This window comes from Callithrix jacchus, chromosome 11, assembly GCF_049354715.1.
Source record: "Callithrix jacchus isolate 240 chromosome 11, calJac240_pri, whole genome shotgun sequence".
Classification (NCBI taxonomy): Eukaryota; Metazoa; Chordata; class Mammalia; order Primates; family Cebidae; genus Callithrix; species Callithrix jacchus.
The window spans coordinates 87,566,262-87,588,224 of NC_133512.1; the positions used below are offsets into that span (position 1 = coordinate 87,566,262).

Below are 21,963 nucleotides of genomic sequence, written 5' to 3' on the forward strand. Positions count from 1 at the left end.
GAGAAATTGGCCAGAACAAAGGGGTTATAGGACCCATACAAGTGTGAAATCTAGTGAGGCAGTCAAATTTTAAAGCTCCAAAATGATCTGCTTTGACTCCAGGTCTCACATCTAGGTCATGCTGATATAAGAAGTGGGTTCCTATGGTCTTGGGCAGCTCTGCTCCTCCTGGCTGCTTTCCTGGGCTGCGTTGAGTGTCTGTGGCTTTTCCAGGTGTGTGATGCAAACTTTAGGTGGATCTACTATTCTGGGGTCTGAAGAACCGTGGCCCTCTTTTCACAGCTCCACAAGGCAATGCACCAGTAGGGACTCTATGTGGGGGCTCTGACCCTACATTTCCCTTCTCTTAGCAGAGATTCTCCATGAGATCCCTGTCGCTGCAGCAAACTTCTTTCTGGGGATCCAGGCTTCCCCATACATCTTCTGAAATCTAATTGGAAGTTCCCAAACCCCATTTCTTCACTTTTGTGCACTCTCAGGCTCAACACCACATGGAAGCTTCCATACTTGGGCTTACACCCTCTGAAGCCATGGCCTGAGCTCTATGTTGGCCCCTTTCAGCCATGGCTGGTGCAGCTTGGACTTGTGGCACCAAATCCCCAGACTGCACACAGCCTGGGGACTCTGGCCTCTATCCACAAAACCATTTTCCTAGACAACCAGGTTTGTGATGGGAGAGGTTGCCACGAAGGTCTCTGACGTGCCCTGGAGACATTTTCCCCATTGTCTTGGGGATTAACATTTGGCTCTTGTTACTTTTGCAAATATCTGCAGTTGGCTTGAATTTCTTCTCAGAAAATGGGATTTTCTTTTCTGCTGCACTGTCAGGTGGCAGATTTTCTGGACTTTTATGCTCTGCTTCCCTTTTAAAACTGAATGCTTATAACAGCACCCAGGTCACCCTTGAATGCTTTGCTGCTTAGAAAATTTCTTCTGCTAGATACCTTAAATCATTTTTCTCAAGTTCAAATTTCCACAGATCTTTAGGGCAGGGTCAGAGTGCCATCAGTCTCTTTGCTAAAACATAACAAGACTCACCTTTGCTCCAGTTGCCAACAAGTTCCTCATTTCCATCTGAGATCATCTTAGCCTGGACTTTATTGTCCATATCACTATCAGCATTTTGGGCAAAGCCATTCAACAGGTCTCTAAGTTCCAAACTTTCTTTCCCACATTTTCCTGTCTTCTTCTGAGCCCTCCAAACTGTTTCAACTTCTGCCTGTTACCCAGTTCCAAAGTTGCTTCCATGTTTTCGGGTATCTTTTCAGCAATGCTCCACCCTACTGGTACCAATATACTGTATTAGTTTGTTTTCACTTGCTAATAAAGACATATCTGAGGCTGGGAAGAAAAAGAGATTTAATTGGACTTACAATTTTACATGGTTGGGGAAGCCTCACATTGATGGTGGGAGGTAAAAGGCACTTCTTACATGGCAGCAGAAAGAGAAAATGAGGAAGGTGCAAAAGCGGAAACCCCTGATAGAACTATCAGATCTCGTGAAACTTGTACATTACCATAAGAACAGTAGGGGGGAACCGCCCCCATGATCAAATTATCTCCCACTGGGTCCCTCCCACAACACATGGGAATTATGGGAGAACACTTCAAGATGAGATTTGGGTAGGGACACAGAGCCAAACCATATCAAGCCATATTTGCATTCTCCACTGATAGAGCTCCTTGATAACAGAAATCTTGACTTAATCATCTTGGAACTTTAGTGTTTTGCCTGGGTTAGGAGCTTAATAATCAAAAGACTATTTCTGAGGGATCACATCAGCTTTTATTCTCAGAATAGCTACCAGAGCTAGGGAAAATAGAGTTTATTTAGAAGGATCAGCGTTGAAATTGAGACTCATTATGTGGAAACTTCAAAACCAGCAATAAGAGGGGTTCTTAATACTTTAAGACAGAAATGTGGCTAAGGAATCAGTAGTATACTTTGATTATATTGTATAAAGTATATTTAATTATATTGTATAAGAAAAGCAGCTAGCAGAGATACTAAAAGAATTTTTTGCTTTAGTATAGAGTAGATATTGAGTGGTAGATGCCTAATTTCTAAATTTTCTTTCTTAAATTATGGTAAAATATATACAACAACATTTGCCATTTTGACTATTTTACAAGTATACGCTTTCGTGATGTTAAGTACATTCACATTGTTATGCAGCAGTCAGCACCGTTCATCACTAGAACTTTCTTATCTTCACCAACTCAAACTCTGTACCCAGTAAACACCAACTCCTCAATCCACCTTCCTCCTAACCCTTGGCAATCACCGTTCTACTTTCTGTGTCTATGAATTTGACAACACTGAAGCCTAGTTTAAGAGGAGCCATGTAATATTTATCCTTTCATGACCAACTTATTTCATTTAGTATAATGTCTTCAAGATTCTAAATTTTCTGTTGAAGCAAATAGACTGGAGGATGGTTTGGGGTTGATTAATAAATAAAAAATACTTCACTCTCTGAGATTCAAAAACATCTTTCCAAAAGTATCAAAGAAACTTAAAGGCATAATTATTTGCCAGAATATACAATATGTAATTGACCAGTGATTTGTTTTTTGTCTTTTGTTTTGTTATGTTTTTTGAGACAGAGTCTCGCTCTGTTGCCAGGCTGGAGTGCAGTGGCGTGATCTTGGCTCACTGCAACCTTCACTTCCTGGGTTCAAGCGATTCTTCCTGTCTCAGCCTCCCGAGTAGCTGGGACTATGGGTGTGTGCCACCACACCCAGATAATTGTTTGCATTTTTAGTAGAGATGGGGGTTTCACCGTGTTAGCCAGGATGGTCTCGATCTCCTGACCTCATGATCTGCCCACCTCGGCCTCCCAAAGTGCTGAAATTATAGGCGTGAGCCACCATGCTCAGCCAACCAGTGATTTTTATGCACAATAAATAATCAAATCATTGACTAAGGTAACAACTATAACTCTTTGAAAAAAGAAAATCTGATTTTTATGATAGCATCTACTAAATGTGTCTGGGAGGGTATATTTACTTCCAAACAAGGATAAACCAATGGACGCAATGTTTTTAGATTAAAACAAAATCTTTTTTTTTTTTTTTAATTTTTGAGACAGGATCTCGCTATGTTGCCCAGGCTCTGGACTGCAGTGACTATTCACAGGCGCAATCCCACTACTGATCAGCACAGGAGTTTTGACCTGCTCTGTTTCTGACCTGGGCTGGTTCACCCCTTCTTAGACAAACTGGTGGTCCCTGCTCCTGAGAGGTCACCATTTTGATGCCTAACTTAGTGTGGACACTTGATTGGCATAGCGGCACTATAGCCCAGAACTCCTGGGCTCAAGCGATCCTCCCACCTCAGCCTCCCCAGTAGCTGGGACTACAGGCACATAGCACTGGCCCTGCTAAAACAAAATCTTTAGTGATATTTTTATAGTCAAGACTATTAAAAATGAATTCGTTAAACATTAGAAGGAATACTTTGACATTGGAGGAGTTCTTTCTTAGAGACCATAGTAAATAAGAGAAGTATTTAGTTCTGGAAGATGAAGTGCTAACAGCGGTTTTTCTGTTGGGAAATTAATGCAGGGAGTATGTTTAATTTAAAATAAATGCTTTGAGATTGCATGCTGTACCAGTCCTTTTCTGTTTGCTCTTTCATACGTACTTTTCACTCCTTTTTATTGTTTCCTTCTATTCTGGGAGGTAAGCAGTATGGAGTTTTTCAGTTAGATGTCTTGCATACCTGTCTTCTGGTTGGGTTTATTTAGCCTATGTGTGTAAACCTGGTAGGAGATTGAGGGACTTAAGGAGAGTGACTTATCTGGCTGTGCTCCTCCATCAAAGCCTGTGCCCTTTTATACCTTTATTAGATTCTCTTCAAAATCTTCTGGGTGTGGTGTCTTCTTTCTGCTATGACCTAAGTAATACACATAACAAAATCTAGTAAATAGTTGGAAGAGAGGAAAGAATCACCAACCCAAGAGATCTGGATATTAGTCTTGTCTCTCCTCTTACTCATAAAAGACAAAATAATCTGTGCTTTTGCCCTTTGACAAATGAGGAATAGTGACCCTCCCTATCCTACGGTGGTTTTGTGGTTATGTGGATATATACATATCTAAGTTTACCTGAAAGCTAAACACTACCACTACTGAAAGACATTATTATTTTATTCATCACCAGTGTGAAATACCAAGTGAGGGGAATAAACCCTTCCTGATGAGGTGATATGATGGGCTAGAGGCGACATACAAGCTTTAAATGGCCAGGGCTCTCACTAATTGGGAGCCCTTGGATAGTCCTTAGTAAAAAGGAAGCTGTTTCACAGAATGGGGTAGATGGCGCTGCAGACTGTAATGTCTAGTTTTTCTTGATTTGACTGTGCTTGCCTCTTCCCCATTCCTGGTATTCAACTCCTGATACGGATCATAACTTTGAGTATCTCCAGGAGTTGCAAACTCAGATGCCTACAGTAGGTTTGAGTCATTTGTTCCAGTCAGTTGTTGCTGTAGGGGAATGTGGATCATGTCTTCTAACTTTTCAAGGAAAGTTGAAGACGTTAATTTTTATGTGAAGTTCCCCAATTTACAAATGTCACCAACTAATTAAAATTTTAAAAATTGTGTTTGGGCTCAAAAGACACATGTTTGAACAAGATACGACCTGTGGGCTGTCAGCTTTTGACCTCTGCTATATGGCCATCTTAGATTTCCTGGTGACTTCATAGGATCAGACTAGAGTTCAACAAACTGATATATCTTCCACTTTTTGGTTCTGGTATTAACTTTGCATATTCCCAGTTCTTTATGTTCAACAGTTGTATCCAAATGCGTGGGATGCACTCTGGGAAACACTGTCTAGGAAACAGAGCTAACACCTCTGTCAATTCTGAGAGAAGCCGATCTGCTGATAGATGATATGAACTTGTCAGTGCTGCTTCATCATACCAGGCTTGCTTAGGTAGCTACAGTCTCTTCTTAACTAGGCAGTATATAAATCTGTTATATTCTTTGCTCCACTCTATTAGTTGTCGTTTTCTGAATAGATGCATTCTTCTTTATTAATATGCAGAGAGACCAGAAAGTTGCCTGGTCTGATTTAAATGTTTCAGTGTTTTTTCCTGGTGCAAATGAATAACTCCCTTTTGCCAAAGTAGGTGAGAAAAATGCATAGATGACATTTAGATACACTTTACACTTTCTAGTATACAACTGAATGGACATATATAGCTGATGTTTTTCCAATTTGTGTCCATAAAACATTAGTTCTGGAGACAAGAAGATCTGTAAGAAAAGGATTCGATAGCCAGTAGGAGAAATATTCCATACCATATGACATAGGCAAATTTGCTTGGAAAAGAATGAGGAGTCCTGTAGTATAGCAACAGTTAACTTTGTTTAATCCAGAAATTGATTCATTCATTTATATGCCAATTATTTATTGAGCATTTACTATGTGTCAGATACTTTGCTTTTCTCCCAGTGCATATTGTCCTAATGGAACTTATGTTCTGGTGAGAAAAACTATAATGGAGAACTAAGCAAATATGTAATTTTCTTATACATCATGAGTAAATAGTGGGAAGAAACTAAACGGGGAGCTGTGATAGGGAATAATGGGCACATATTGAACATAAGTGGGCAGAAAAGGCCTCTCGTTTTTTTTTTGAGTTGGAGTCTCACTCTGTAGCCCAGGCTGAAGTGCAGTGGCATGATCCAGCTCACTGCAACCTCTGCCTCCCAGGTTCAACCTATTCTCCTGCCTCAGCCTTCCAAGTAGCTGGAACTCCAGGTGTGTGCCACCACGCCCGGCTAATTTTTCTAGTTTTAGTAGACATGGGGTTTCATCATGTCGGTCAGTTGACCTCGATCTCCTGACCTCATGATCCACCCGCCTCAGCCTCCCAAAATGCTGGGATTACAGGTGGGAGCCACTGCGCCCAGCTAGGAAAGTCCTCTCTAAGGAGGTGACTGAGACCTAAAGAATGAGAACAAGCTATCTGCGCTATCAGGGAAAAACTGTTTCAGGCAGAAGGAACATTAGCAAAATTTGTGTCCCTACTGTGTGCTAGACGTTTTGCATGACAATTTTTTTTATTAATTCATTTTTCAGTTGAGAAGCTTGGCTTACCATGCAACCGGTCTAAAATACTAGAGTGTGTCAACTTGTGGTGGAACGTGGATGGAACTCAGACATGCTCATGCTATACTGCCTTCCAAATTGCTTGAGATTGAAATATTCTTTACTTTTTTCGATAGCAGGCCTACTAATAAGCTTAGGTACACGAAATTGGAGAATTCTGGTATACAAGGAATTATAACAGAATTAGAATTACTGCTGTCATCTTAGAGTTTCAGATAGTAGAGAGGTAGAAAAATACTTTTACAGCTTTATTAAATACTTTCCAAAGAACTTATATAGTAAACATCTTAGATATTTGGAGTTCAGCCTTCTGGGCCTATCCTTAGGCACAATTCCAAGGTTTATTAAGTGTGCAAACAACAAACCCTATGAGGAAAAGTATCCAGTAGTAGAAAAGAAAATGGAACAGCTTTGAATTTGGGAGGGGCAAGTAGACGTCATACCTCTGAGGCCCCAAAAGGCTACACAGAGAATTGTGAATGAAGAAATACCACCACTGGACATTCTTCTTTTGTTAATAAAACAAAGTTTTGCCCTTAGAACATGTCATCTAGAAGAGAAAGAAAGGTTAGGCATGTTCCTAGTATCATTTCACTTATCAACAGTATCTTTTATGGCAGTTTGTTTAGAAGATACTGTAAAATAACTGATCTGTTCTATAGACACTAAATAACTTGGTCTAATATTGACATTTCTGTTATTAGTTTTGCTTGTGCCTAGAATTTTCTTTCACAGCCAAATGTTAAAAAGAATTTGGAGGTGAGCTGTGGACTGTGTAAGTACTTTCTGTTACTGCCATGGAAGAATTCTATCTTTGCTGCAAACTACCCTCAAGATGGCAATGAGGCGATGCCAGGTCATATGCTTAGGAAACTTTTAGCGCAGCATTTTGCAATAGAATTTTCTGCAATGATGGAAACGTTCTGTAATACAGTGTCTGTTGAGCTCAAGTGGCTGGTGTGACTGAGGAAGTAAATTTTTAATTTTAATTTTAATAGCCATTTATAGCTAGTGGCTACCATATTGAATAGCACAGGCTTTGAGATAACTTTAATACCTTGATGAGGGGAGAAACAAGAGACCCAAAAGCAAAGTGATCTTTGAGACTTTGAAGCAGCTTGTTCGAGAGCCTTTTTAGAGGTTAGGCCTATATCCCACACCATCTTTATTTGCATCTCCAGTTACTTCTATACTCTATCAAAGTAATTGCATTATTAGGAGAAGCTTTTTCAGATCTTTGTGTGACTTAAGATCGCAGGGAAATACATTTGAAGGTTGAGTGGCAGTACTGCCATGTGGAAATGTGGGCATGGGCTTTGCTTTGTCACAATGACTTGTTAGTGCTACTGGTCATAATACCTGGAGGGCCAGGATATTAACTGTAATATTATCTTGCCTAAAATACCAGAAGTGCCCTCATTGAGAATATTATTGGGTCTTTTTGATGGGTTATATTAAAATTTAGAAAGTCCAGAGGTCAAAGAATTATTTCTTCTAAATGTTGCTGTTGGATAACACTGAAGAAGCTATTGACATTTGTTATGAGCAGCAGCAATGAAACTGGCACCTTATCTCGTGCACAAAAATCCGTGTGGATGATTTAAAAACTGCTCTGCTGCAAAGCAGGGAAGAAAGGAGGAAGTCTAATCATTGCGAACTGAAACCTCATCTAAGAGGTTTCACCTGTCTCCACTTTAAAAGACAAATTAAACTACTTGTAGTATTATGTAGAAAATGTATGTCTTTTGCAATAAATTTCCAAATTTAAAGTCCCCCTTTCCCCTGAAAGAACATAGAAAAGGAAACTACCAATACTAAGTATAGTTGAAGGGTTTTCCTGCTGTTTTCTGTTGTGGTCCCTGGAGCTCAGGTGTCCATTTTCATGGAAAGGAACCTTTCACTTGATAAATGACCTGGAAACGGGGGTGGGGTTATGTCTGTGTGAGTTGCAGAAAGGACCAGTAGTTAGTAAGGTGATAAAATTGCAGGATCAGGTAATGATACTTTCAGAAGCAATCACTGCAGGCTGTCAACAGAGCCCACAAACCTTTGAGGTTGCTCCTGGGCCAACCTTGGAAGCAAGTATATCTTATGTAATTGTCATTGTAACCGGAGAACATTTTTGATACAGTTTAGTGTTATATCCTTTTTATTTGTAATTATGGTTGATTGATTGATAATTGCATTAATGTCAGTACAGGGAGTATATTAAAAAAAAGAAAAGTGACTGATTTTTCTTTTTCTTTTTTTTAGACAGAGTTTCGCTCTTGTTACCCAGGCTGGAGTGCAATGGCGCCATCTCGGCTCACCGCAACCTCCGCCTCCTGGGTTCAGGCAATTCTCCTGCCTCAGCCTCCTGAGTAGCTGGGATTACAGGCACGTGCCACCATGTCCAGCTAATTTTTTGTATTTTTAGTAGAGACGGGGTTTCACCTTGTTGACCAGGATAGTCTCGATCTGTTGACCTCATGATCCACCCACCTCAGCCTCCCAAAGTGCTGGGATTATAGGCGTGAGCCACCGCACCGGGCCCTTGATTTTTCTTTTTCTTCCCTTCAATGCCATAGTAATGGCAGGATCCTTGTATTTTTCAACAAATATAATCTGATGTCTATTTTGTCTAAAGACAAAATATAATAAAAGTACATGGGAAAGTACATGGCCAAGACTTACATTATATGAACATACTTTCTTTTAAAAATGTTTTATTTATTTTATGTCTTTTTAGAGATGGGTCTCTCTGTGCTGTCCACGTTGGTCTTGATCCCCTAGGCGTAAGTGATCCTCCTATCTCAGCCTCTCGAGTAGCTGGGACTATAAGAATGCAACACCATCCCCAGTCTTACGAATATGTGCTCTTAAACACTAAAGTTTGTTTGAATAAGTTTAGCTGGAGATGAACTAAATCTATTATTTTCAGATTTCAAGGTTCCAATACAATATTATTGTTTTTATACAGCATTTGTTAACGTTTGTAAGCTTCATTAATTACTTTCAGTTAATAGCATGATATATTTTCAACACAATCTGTTTCAAATTGATCAGGTATATAGAATCTCTGGTAACCTCCTAAGCATTGCGGTTGAGGCTGTGTGTGTGTATTGTGTGTGTGTGGATGTTAAAGGCAGAATTTCTTCACTATGAACCATTGAATGAAAAAATTATGCAAATTAATAACAAAATCTATTTATGATTTTATGTGATTAAGATAACGTAAAATTAGATGCATGTACTGAAATTAGTTCTTTTTTCTTTTTTTTTTTTTTGAGATGGATTTTCCCTATTGTTGCCCAGCTGGAGTGCAATGGCTGATCTTGGCTCACTGCAAACTCCACCTCCTGGGTTCAAGTAATTCTGCCTCAGTCTCCTGAGTAGCTAGGATTACAGGTGCCCACCATTATGCCTGGCTAATTTTTTTGTATTTTTAGTAGAGACGAAGTTTCACCATGTTGGCCAGTCTGATCTCGAACTCCTGACCTCAGGTGATCCACCAACCTCGGCCTCCCAAAGTGCTGGGATTACAGGTGTAAGCCACTGTGGCAGGCCTGAATTACTTTTTTAGAATGTGTGTGTCTTTTTGGAAACAAGGTCTTGCTCTGTTGCCCAGGCTCTAGTACAGTGTCATGAGCCCTACCTGGGCCCAAGTGATCTTCCCACCTCAGCCTCCCAAGTAGCTGAGACTATAGGTATGCACCACCACACCTGGCTAATATTTCTTTTTTTTGAGACACGGTCTCACTCTGTTGCCCAGGCTGGAGTGCAGTGGTGTGTTCTTGGTTCACTGTAACCTCTGTTTCCCGGTTTCAAGCAATTCTCCTGCCTCAACCTCCCTAGTAGATGGGACTATAGGCACACACCACCAGACCTGGCTAATTTTTGTATTTTTAGTAGAGATGGGGTTTCACCATGTTGACCACACTGGTGTTGAACTCCTGACCTCAGGTGATGCATCCCCCTTGGCCTCCCAAAGTTCTAGGATTATAGGTGTGAGCCACTGCGCCTGGCCACACCTGGCTAATTTTTGTATATCTTTGGCAGAGACAGGGTTTGCCATGTTGCCAAGGCTGGTCTTGACCTCCGGGGCTCAAGTTTTCCTCCTTCCTCAGCTTGCCAAACTGCTGGCATTAGAGCATGAGCCACCAAATCTGACGAATGTGCCTATCTTTTTCCTGTGGTATACTGAAGGGCTTTTAAGAAAAAGTTTCACAGGAAGGGGTTTTGAGTTATTCAAAAGACAACTTTTGAATGAGTTGTCTGTAGGCTGCAATTGCCGCTGATATGATTCACATCTCATTGGGGTAATCTTTGCAGGGTGACTACAATCTGTTCAGAGATCTCTCCTTCGTTTTCCATTGTCTCTATAATACTGAGGTCAGAATTTCTCGAAATGAGAATGAGAAATTCTTATTCTCTCTGCCATTGTTTGTTGTCTACCTTTTAAATGGAAAAGACTAAATTTTATATCCCATTAAAAATCCTATTTAGGTTTTTTCTTTCTTTCTTTTTTTTTTTTTTTAAAGGTTTTTTACATTGATATGGATGAATGCCAATTAGTATGTATAACATGGTTTTGACAGAAAACTATGTTGAGTTGATCCAGATGGAAAATGATTGTCTTTTGGATATATGACAGTAAAATTGTTAAATTATGGAGAAGAAATCCCATGTTCTGAAAATAATTTCTTGGACATTGATAATCAGAGATGTAAGATAATAGCTACAGAGTTCTTTGACCTTGCTTTCGTATTATCCACTTGGCTCAGAATTGTACCATTTCATCATGGGCAAGTCTCTGGAGAGAAAGCATGAAATGTTCAGCTTGTTGAATCTCTTAATTCACAAAATGCTGTATATGCTGAAAATAAATGAGGTGGGCTGATCATCTGAGGTCAGGAGTTCGAGACCAGACTGGCTAACATGGCAAAACCCTGTCTCTATGAAAAATACAAAAATTAGTTGGATGTGGTGGTGGGCACCTGTAGTCCCAGCTACTTGGGATCTGAGGCAAGAGAATTGCTTGAACCTGGGAGGTGGAGGTTGCAGTCAGCCGAGATTGTGCCACTGCACTCCAGCCTGGCGACAGAGCAAGACTCTGCCTCAAAAATAAATAAATAAATAAAATAAACAAACAAATAAATGACTATAAACTCTCATTTTTCTCTTGTAATACCTAGAGATAAATGCTTTAGAATAATTTAAGAATTGTACCTAATTTCTAAAATTACAGTTTTCTAATAAGTTTCTAAAAATTTCTAAAAAGTTACAGAAATGATGACAAACATAATTTATCTTCCATGGAATATTTTTGGATAGAACAAAACATTTATGATGCTTTAATCTGTATTTGTATGAAGAAGATTTGATTCAAGTGGAATTAGGAATACTTTACGTGAATAGTATGTGGGAACGTAGCATGTTTTATGTTTTTGTTTCCTTGGCTATTTTAAAAATATGGCTATGTTTAAATATATTGCTATAGTATAATGCCTAGAAGTCCACGAGCCTCTGTATTTTGTTCCTTATGATATCAGCTGTTCTCAATGCACTACTTTTTGTTGAAAGAAACATATATCATTCCTAGAATCTTTAACATTTCCAATGAAATGACAAGACAGATCTGTCAAATCTAATTTTACAGAAGTGCAATGTATTTGTCAATATATTGTAATACTGCCAAAAATAACTTTAAAATTTTTTCTTCATTTTATTTATCATCATTTCTTGTGACTTATGGAACAAATTTTTGATATTAACAAGTCCGATTTTCTAAGTTTAAAATCTAACATTATTTTAACATTGTACAGAGCAGGAAACTCTAAAGGCTGTTCTTTCTGAGGCTAGCCCCAGTTTCAGTCCACTTCACTTACAGCCATCTCCTGTGTTGGTAAGCCCCAGATGTCCTGTTTTCCTCTCTGCCTTCATACTGGTTACTATTAATGTAAAAATATTTCCAGTTTTTACAAATACTTTTGTGTGTCAGGTTTTAATGAAATGCTAAAGGACATTACTAATAGACCCCAAGAGATTCAGTTTCTTCTTCCCCTGCCACACTTCCTGCCCAAGTGCTGATGGACTGTGGAAACAATGACTACCATGGAGCACTGTTTTAAGATGTAGTATGCCAAATTCCCAGACATGAACTTAAAAATAAATTCTGCTCATGAAAAGTATGCAGGGCATGTTTCTGCTTAAAAAAGAAAAAAAAAGTCCTGGGAAAAAAAATCTAAATTGAGTTCAGAAGATAAGAGTACCATATAAAAGAGTGGCCAAGTTATAGGAGGTATTTATTTTTTTATCTTTAATTAGGCATTTTTTCACATTCAAAAAGCTAATACATTTTGTTAGACATAAATAAATACATAGATCATAAATGGAAATGTTTCAGAGATAGTTTGAGAGACAGTTAACAATAGTAATTAAATTAATAGTAATAAATAATGCTAACTCCTAGCACTTTAACATTGACAGGGTGCTTTCACCAGTATCTCACATGACCCTTACAGCAATTCACAGCTCATTTCTATGAAAACTGAGGCACAGAATTGCATGAAGAAGGCTCCAAAGTGGATTTTGCTTTAATTCAGTACTTTTTCCACCTCATACCTTTTTCATGCCTGATTTATAATAGAGTTAATGTGCCTTTTAAAAGAACAGTGTCCATATCTTATTAGAAATAGTAAAGCTTTCAAAAGAGAGCAATTATGAATCTGTCATCCTCTTACTTCCATCTTAAAAGTTTAAACAATTGACTCTTTCCTTCTTACCATCCTTGTGTTTTCACAATGCTATCACCAGTCAGTAGCAGTGTAAAATGATCATCTATTCTGAATGAGTTGTACCCTTTCTTAGACTTCAGGAGTTGCTATCTACTCAAGCTAGTTCAATTGTGTTGACTCAACAAGCATTGCTGAGCATTTGATTTAACAGCACAATGTTTATTCTTTATCTTTTCATGTCTTTTTATTCACAATTAAAATTTGTGTAAGCTTTGCATAATTTCCATTTAAAGTTAATATTTTTCAACAAATGTAAGAACAGAAATATACCTAATTTTTACCAAACTTTTATAATTATTTTAGCCAGTTATTCTGACCCTAATCATATAGAAGCACAACTTGTTTTGATGCACTTTGCTTTATTATGCCTTGCAGGTACTACACTTCTTATAAATTGAAGGCTTGTGGCAACCCTGCATTGAGTGTCTATCGTGCTGTTTTTCCAACAGCATGTGGTCACTTCATGTCTCTGACTCATATTTTGGTATTCTTGCAATGTTTCAAACCTTTTTATTATTATGTCTGTTATGGTGAGCTATGATCAGTGATCTTTGATGTTACTATTGTAATTATTTTGGGGTGCCATAAACCACATCCATATAAGACAGAAGTTAATTGAGAAGTGTGTGTGTGTTCTGCCTGCTCCATTGACCCACCCATCTCTTGTTTCTCTCCCTCTCTTTTGGCCTTCCTATTGCCTAAGACACAATATTGAAATTAAGCCAATTAATAACCCTATGATGACTTATAAGTGGTCAAGTGAAAAGAAGAGTCACATGTCTCTCACTTTAAATCAAAGGCTAGAAATGATGAAGCTTAATGATGAAGGCATATCAAAAGCTGACATAGGCCAGAAGCTAGGCCTGTTGTGCCAGTTTGAACGCACAAGTGATACACACAGTGAACATACAAATGATAAGAGAGTGAAACAGCTTTATTGCTTATATGGAGAAAGTTAGAGTAGTCTGATAGAAAATCAAACCATCCATAATGTTGCCTTAAGCCAAAGCCTAATCTAGAGTAAGGACCTAACTCTCCTTAATTTCTTGAGTTCTGTGAAGGCTGAGAGAGGTGAGGAAGCTGCAGAGGAGTACTTTGAAGCTAACAGAGGTTGGTTTATGAGGTTTAATGAAAGAAGCCATCTGTATAACATTAAAGTGCAAGGTAAAGCACAAGTGTTAATGTAGAAGCTGCAGCAAATTATCAAGAAAGTCTAACTAAGACACTTGATGAAGGTTTGGGCGCGGTGGCACACACCTATAATCCTAGCACTTTTGGGAGGCTGAGGTGGGCAGATCACAAAGTCAAAAGATTGAGACCATCCTGGCCAACATGGTGAACCCCCGTCTCTACTAAAAAACAAATACAAAAATTAGCTGGGCGTGGCACGCCCTATAGTCCCAGCTACTCAGGAGGCTGAGGCAGGAGATTCGATTGAACCTAGGAGGCGGAGGTTGCAATGAGCCGAGATTGTGCCACTGCACTCTAGCCTGGTGACAGAGCAAGACTCCATCTCTACAAACAAACAAACAAAAAAAAAGATACTTGATGAAGGTGGCTTCATCAAAACAACAGATTTTCAGCGTAGATGAAACAGTGTTATATTGGAGGAAGATGCCATCTACGTCTTTCATAGCTGGAGAGAAGTCAATGCCTGGCTTCCAAGCTTCACAGGACAGGCTGACTGTCTTCTTAGGATCTCATGCTCACATTGCTATACAGCCAGTCTTCAGAATCTTTCCATTTTATGAAACCAAAATTCTGTACCCATTAAACAACTCCCCATTTTCTTCTTCCTCTTGCCTCTGGCATCTGCCATTCTACTTCTTTCTCTATATTTGACTGCTTTAGGTACCTCATATAAATGGAATAATACAGTATGTGTCTTTCTTTTGCTAGCTTATTTCATTTAGTATAATGTCCTCAAGGTTCATTCATATTGTAGCATGTTTCAGAATTTTCCTTTCATTTTTCCACTGTATGCTTTTAAAAAAAATTCTACAAATCTACCATTATTATTCCTTTTACTTTGTAAATTATTTTTCTTGCCTAGTAATGTGTTGTACACACTTTCTCATGTCAATATTTATATGCCATTATGTATAAATCATCTTCATTATAGCATTCCCATTTTACAGATGGGGAAACTGAGGCTTGGTAGTGAATAACTTTTAGTTTATAAGTAGCAGTGGCAGGAACTAAGTCCAGGCATGCTTGATTCTAGAGTTAGAGTGTAGTGCAGTTTGGATAGGTCAAGAGTGTGATTATTGTGGAAAAGTGAAGCAGTTTTCTTGAAGACTAATGTCTGTAGTAGTTTATAGATCTGACTTAAATGCTTTTGTGGTAGGGAAGCTCCACAACTTGAGCTTGCAACAGGCACAAATGTCTGTCTTCAGAAACATTTTCCAAGTAATACACTTCACTACATTTTCTCTTACAATCACCTATATCTGTGTTAAAACTGTAAGAATCTGTGTTAAAATGGTAAGAATGTACCAGTTGTCTTGGTTAGCAATATATTTTTAATAGCCTTTCAAAAAACCAGAGACAAATGAGCAGAGAGGAAATTATCTGCCTCTTATCTGAAGGCTAGTGACAAAAGAAAAAAATGTCATCATGTGGACTTTAATAGAAATATGCCGAAACCCTTAATGAGGTGTAGGTTAGGTATCGTGATCAGCATAGCTCATTACAGAATTGTTGTATTTTAGAGCTAGAAAAAAAAACACAGAAATAATTTCAACTTCTTCATTTCATAAATGAAGTGATACTGTTGTGAAATGTCCAACCAAATTAATTAACTGCGCAATTAGGATTGTAGTCTGTTTCTTGTTTCTCAATAATTTTCTTTTAGCTATTGTTGGTAAACAGGGTCAGATTTTCTCATACAAACTAGCTATTACTTTTGTTCTACACTATGAGTATGTTTTATAGAAAGTCTTCCTGGCTTATACTATAATTGAGGAGATGTGGAAATCTTAGCCCATGATTTCCATTGTTATATCATCTGCAAGGCTAGAGATGTATATGGATTGGAGGTATGTGATTTTTCTTGTCTATGGAAGTAGTTGATGATTTCTCAGAAGTTAACTGAACATATATCACCAATTCTAATGTGATAGGGAATGAGGTATTGTTCATAGTATCATTAGAAATGAGGGAAATTGGGATGAAAATTTTCTTGAATTTCTAACCCTGATGCAATTAGGCAGTTGTTGATGGATTCCATTATCTTTGTGAATCTTGTCAATGGCAGAGACCAAACTGAAGATTAGAGCTCTTTCAGAGAAGGGTCAAATCAACTATGGTAAATATTGTCGAACAGGAGTTGTCAAACTGTAGCCCATGGGCTGCCTGTTTTTGTGTGACTTACAATGTTTTCTTTTAACATTTTTAAACAATGTTTTGTAACATTGTTTAAAAGGCTAACAATGTTTTCTTTTAACATTTTTATCACTAAAAAAGTTTCTAAAGAATAATACTTCGTGATATGTGAAAATTATAAGAAATTTAATTTCAAAGTTTATAAATAAAGTTTTATTGGAACATAGCTATACTAATTTGTTTATGTATTATGGCTACTTTTGTACTAAAATGGTAGAGTAGTTGTGACAGAGACCAGATGGGCCCACAAAATCTTAACTGTTTACTATTTGGCCCTTTATAGAAAGAACTTGCCAACTCCTACAGGTAAACATTGAGAATGATTTATTTTGGAGCACCATGGAAATTTGTGATCTTTGCTTACCTAGAACTGCAGCTGTAGACTACTATATTCCTTAAAGAATTTCTCCTTTTTTTTTTTTTTGCCTCTGGGACAACCCACACTAGTCCATTCATGACTATTTTTTATGACTTTCTTTGCTCATTTTCCAGTGGTTCCTTTTGCCAATCATGTGAACAGACCAAAACCACACAGGAAGGTCTGTGGTTTGCCTAAAGAAGCTTTTCTAGAGGGATATGTCTGGCTTGGGTACCTCCCTATTTGTTGTACAAACTTATAGTTTGATTCTGATCATTACACTAGAACTTTGATTCAAATGTATATAACATGTCCATCACTGTCAGGGTGTAAAATGAATCAGCATATTTATTGTTGGATTCATATTTATAGAAAGAAAATCTTAATCCTTATTTTTATCAGGAATTTTAGTAACTTTAGTAATGTTTCTCATGACTCCTAGTTATACATCAAGATTAATTGATATATATATTTATTGGTTAACCTTAAACACATAAACCCAGTGTCCTTTTTTATAGTCATCTTCTGATAGAGTTAAACATCAGTGATTGGGAGACCACATAACATCTCTTATAAAAGTTATTTACCCCCTTTTCCCAGCTGTGGTTACTTGATTTTAGTTCTGTTGAGGCCCCTGTAAGAAGGGAGTGGCCCTACAGCCATATAAGAGATGTGTGCTTTGCAGCCGCTGAGAACTGGGGATCCTGCCGTCATTGCCACCATCCTTTTAAAGGATGTTGTTTTAAAGCATAACAACAAAACAGGTGTTGTGTATCCAGAAAGAGCCCTTATCTAAAAGTTTGGAGTTTGGTTAAGCAGATCTTCTATTATGTTTTACTAATGTCTTTGGTCATCATTATGCTTTTGTGCCCACTGAGGATGATTGTTATCTGTGAAAGAAGTTGACGATTCCTCAGAACCATTGCCTTGGTTCTAGGGTGGCTAGTAACTAGTTTGGTTAGTGTTATGGAGAATGTGGAGCACTGGTCTGGGCCATGATACTGAGTTGAGTAGCTGGATTCCCTCCTCATTTCACAGGGTGGTTCTTTTGTCTTAGCTTACATAAGTTTTGAGGTCTTGGGAGTAAAGCCCACTAATGGGAGGAGCTGGGCATACTCTCTAGGAATCTTCTGCATGTAGAGAATCCTTTTACGATTGAGTCTTCACACATTTTGAGACAGACCATGAAGTAGACCTGAGGCTCAGTAAGCAAAGCCAACGAGGATGGCAACATGAAACAGAGAGGCTGAAGCAGATGCAGGCTAGAGTGGGTGGTAAGAAGCCGGGGGGAACAGCAAGATGAGATCTTAGATACTGTTTGTTCTGACTTAGTAATAAGGGGAAGTTGGGATGCGACATAACCTTAAGGCATTTTGACTTAGCTTTGACATGTTGATGAAAATTGAGACTAGAGGGAAAATCCCCTATTTTCATGTCTGATATGCAGAAAAAGAGAGTGAACATTTATAATCCAACCCTGGAGTTTAAAAACATATATAGTAACCAAGTGAGTTATTGTATAAGTTGGAGATGTGATGGAAGATATGATGATAAAGTTGTGATTTTCTGTTTTAAGAGGGAAGAGTGAAGTGGGAGCCATGCCTGTTCTCCTGAGGAGGGTAGAGGACTGTGGACTCATGTGGCAGGAACTACTTCAGGGACAGGGAGGAAAGCCATGAGAGAGAAAGAGAGGAGAGCTATGTCTCAGCCCCTGAGCTGTTATCTATGGAAAGCTTCATACTCTGTGTCCAGCTGTCTCAATCAGGTCCTGGAAGAAGGGTCTCCCTCATAAGCTTTATTGCTGGCACCCAGGCTGCATTGTCCTAAGAGGTGTGACCCACCATGAATCATCAACCCCCTAGTAGGCAGGCCCTCCAACAGTTTGAGTATGGTGTGTGTGTGTGTGTGTGTATGTATGTATTTGTCTACTTACCACCAGGCTGAGTTATTGGGGGTCTGTCTAGAAAGGAATAGTGTCCCTGTAAACAGCAGGAGGCTCCACTGAACATTAGCATCCAACATAAACACACTGGATTGGGACAATACACCCTGGCTCCTTTGAGGAGGGGCTGTTCCTAAAACCCTGGCAGGACAGAAGAGGGGATGGTGGGAACCCAAAAAGGAGTAGGTATTAGCAGGAGTTACTTTGAGTTTTCTCATCTGACTGTAATTGATTTAAGGCAGAATCTTAGATTATTAAAATTGGACTAGATCTTAAGGATTATCCAGTTCAGCCTCCTCATTTTACCAATGAGGGAACAGACACGTACAGGGGTTCTAGGATTTTTCTTAGATTAGAGAGGTAATAATTGGTACTGTTGGCTAGACTCCAGGTCCCTTGATTCAATAATGATTCTTTCTCCAACTTGGATCATGAAGGGTTAAATTGTAGCAGGACTCTGGTATGGGATTCAGGGGTGCAGAGTGAAGTAAGTATAACACACTATTGCCTCAGGAAGTTGTAGTTAGGATAGTGGTCCCTGGAACAGGTGACCCAAGAAGAACTTTTGGCTTAGGTGAATGTTGCATGTTTTGTCCAGGACCAGGATGTGATTGTTTCAGGAGGGGGTGTCTAGGCATATCAGCAAGTCTCTCTTCCTGAGAGTGAGATGGAGATAGAGACAATTCTTTGGGAGGTAGGTGGAGGGACCTAGTTGAAAGCTTTCCTGTTGAGCTCTGAAGTTGCAATCAGTGTTTTATAGAGTCCAGGCAAGTAGTATCTACTGTGATATTTGGAGAACTGAAAAGTAGAGTGGGACTTAATGATTGCTGAGTGTGCCTTGGGTAGGACAGGTCCTTTTATGGTTGTAGCTTTCTGCACTTGACTACTTATTTCTGCTTAACTGGGGAATACAACTCTCATCTTAAGCTGTCACAGTGACTAAACATCATCCCTTTCATTTCACTTCTCTGTTTAATGTTTTCGTACGTTGGAATTGAACATAGAATATAAAAATAATTTTTATGAATTTGAAACTCAAATATTTGGCCCACTCTACATTTGGTTTTAATGGAAAGAATGAACCTAGTTTTTGAAATGATTTTTGTTTTTGGCTACTATTATGATCACCTACTCTACACAGGCAGTATTGTGAACTGGTGAAGCACAAGGATTCTGAGCTAGCGGCTACTCCTGTTGAATTCTGGCTCTGCTAATTATAATTTGTGACCTTTGATAAGTTATTTATCCTTCATGCCTCAGTTCCTCATCTATAAAATGGGGATAATACCTCCTAGGGTCATTTTAAGGGATAAATAAGTTAATACATGAATTAGAACAATGCCTGGTATACATAAAGTGCTATCTACATATTAGCTGTTATTCATTCCAAGCATTCATCTAGGCCTTTTGTCAATTTATAAGTAAACCGAGGCCCAGAGAGATTTAAAAACTTGCTTAAGTGGCTAAGGTGGGAGCTGAATCTACTCTGACTAAACCTGGCTTTTCTGTCTGTTAAGCCTGGCTCTTCTGTCTGTTAAGCCTGGCTCTTAACCCCTCTGCTGGATTTCTTAGGTATGGCAAATCACTTAACTGTAAGTAGGTTGTAGGTTTTATATCTATCTACTTATATGTATTGGTCTTATACTTTCTGATGTAGATATTTCATTATGTTCTCATTCTGTTAATAAAATACATTTTCTTAATATATCTGTCTCTTAAGAATTATAAAACATATAGCATAAAAATAAGCCTTAAAATAGTTCTACTCAAATAATTAGATAAGAACTTCAAAAATCCATGCTAACTACTAAATTGTAAAAAGCATAAAATGTTATTTCGTGTGATATTTGATAATGGCAATCAGTGTTTCCACACACTTGTAAGTTTTGTGTAAATTTAGGTAGTTATTATTAGGCATTTTGAACTTACTATTTTAAAACAATCATGACATGAATGTTCTATTTGCACATCTTAATTACCAGGAAGAAATTATATCAAAATGTTACAGCTTGTGGAAAGCTTCCCAACCTGTACCCTAGGTTAAGATAAAGAGAATTAAGGCCCAAGAAATGTGATAGGCTCACTTAGCAACAATGACAGGTAAGGTTGATGAGAATTAACAGCTTTTAACTGTAGCAGACTGGTAGTATAATGGGCTTTGCTTATGGTAACGAAGCATCAATTAGACGACTAAGTGAAATGGTGCCTTCTTATTTATTTTATAAAATTATTGGAAATGGCTGGGCAAGGTGGCTCACACCTGTAATCCCAACACTGAGAGGCTGAGGAGGGCGGATGACCTAAGGTTAGGAGTTTGAGATCAGTCTAGCCAGTAAGTGAAACTCCGTCTCTACTAAAAATACAAAAATTAGGCGGGTGCGGTGGTGCATGCCTGTAGTCCCAGCTACTCTATTTGGGAGGCTGTGGCAGGAGAATTGCTTGAACCCGGAAGCTGGAGGTTGCAGTGAACCAAGATCACACCACTGCATTCCAGCATGGGTGACAGAGCAAGACTCTGTCTCAAAAATAAATAAATAAAATTATTGAAGAGATCTGTTAAGTGATAATAGTCATCCTACAGTTTGTAGAATTTGTATTATACACTTTTGATATTGTATTGAAAATTCAAAATCACATTTTATAGCATTGTCAACTTTATAATTTCTTATGGAGAAACCTGTTCAATGGAAAGAAAAGTAACAAAAGCAAGACAAAACACCTCATTACTCCAGCAAAACCATTCTAAACAGCCAGTACCTCATCTTCTTCAAAGTGGTTGCACTTTGGTGGTGGTGGAGGGTAGGGGTTGGTATTTGACATAACTCTAAATTGGAAATGGTCCAATCATTCAGGTGGCTTTAAAAAAGGATAAAAAATGTAATAATTTATTTATTTATGTTATGTCTTTTGGCAAGATAAAGAATTGTATCAAGATGAAGTAGCTATTGTTAAAGTTTATTTGAAGTGTTAGCAAGGATATATTCAAGATTGAATCAATTGGCAATGATGGAGGAAAAGATGGTTCAGGGTATGTGGCAATGTGACATTAAAGATTACATCAGGCAGAGTGTGTCTCAGTAATGACCATATGTCCTTACCAGCTGATGTCTATTTTAGGACTTGGATAAATGAGTTGGAGGTCTTAGATATGCTTTAAAGGATTGTTCTGGCATCACCTTTATTAGGTTTGTTTTCAGATTAGTTCAATGTATTTTCAAATGGACAAATGGATAAAATGTACATATGTACTATCAAATGAATGAATGTAATGACAAAATTGTGATTAAAAATTTGGACCCTGACCCCTTTCAGGTTATGTGGCTTCATATCATTGAGAACCAGGATGAAATATGGATATTTTGTGTCCTTTTAATTTACAG

At 38.3% G+C, this 21,963-nt stretch overlaps 1 protein-coding gene across 5 annotated transcripts in view; it reads left to right on the forward strand.

The window, feature by feature from the left end:
• Positions 1-21,963, forward strand: part of ST7 (suppression of tumorigenicity 7) — a 306,671-nt gene that overhangs the window by 46,584 nt on the left and 238,124 nt on the right. The window lies entirely within an intron of this gene.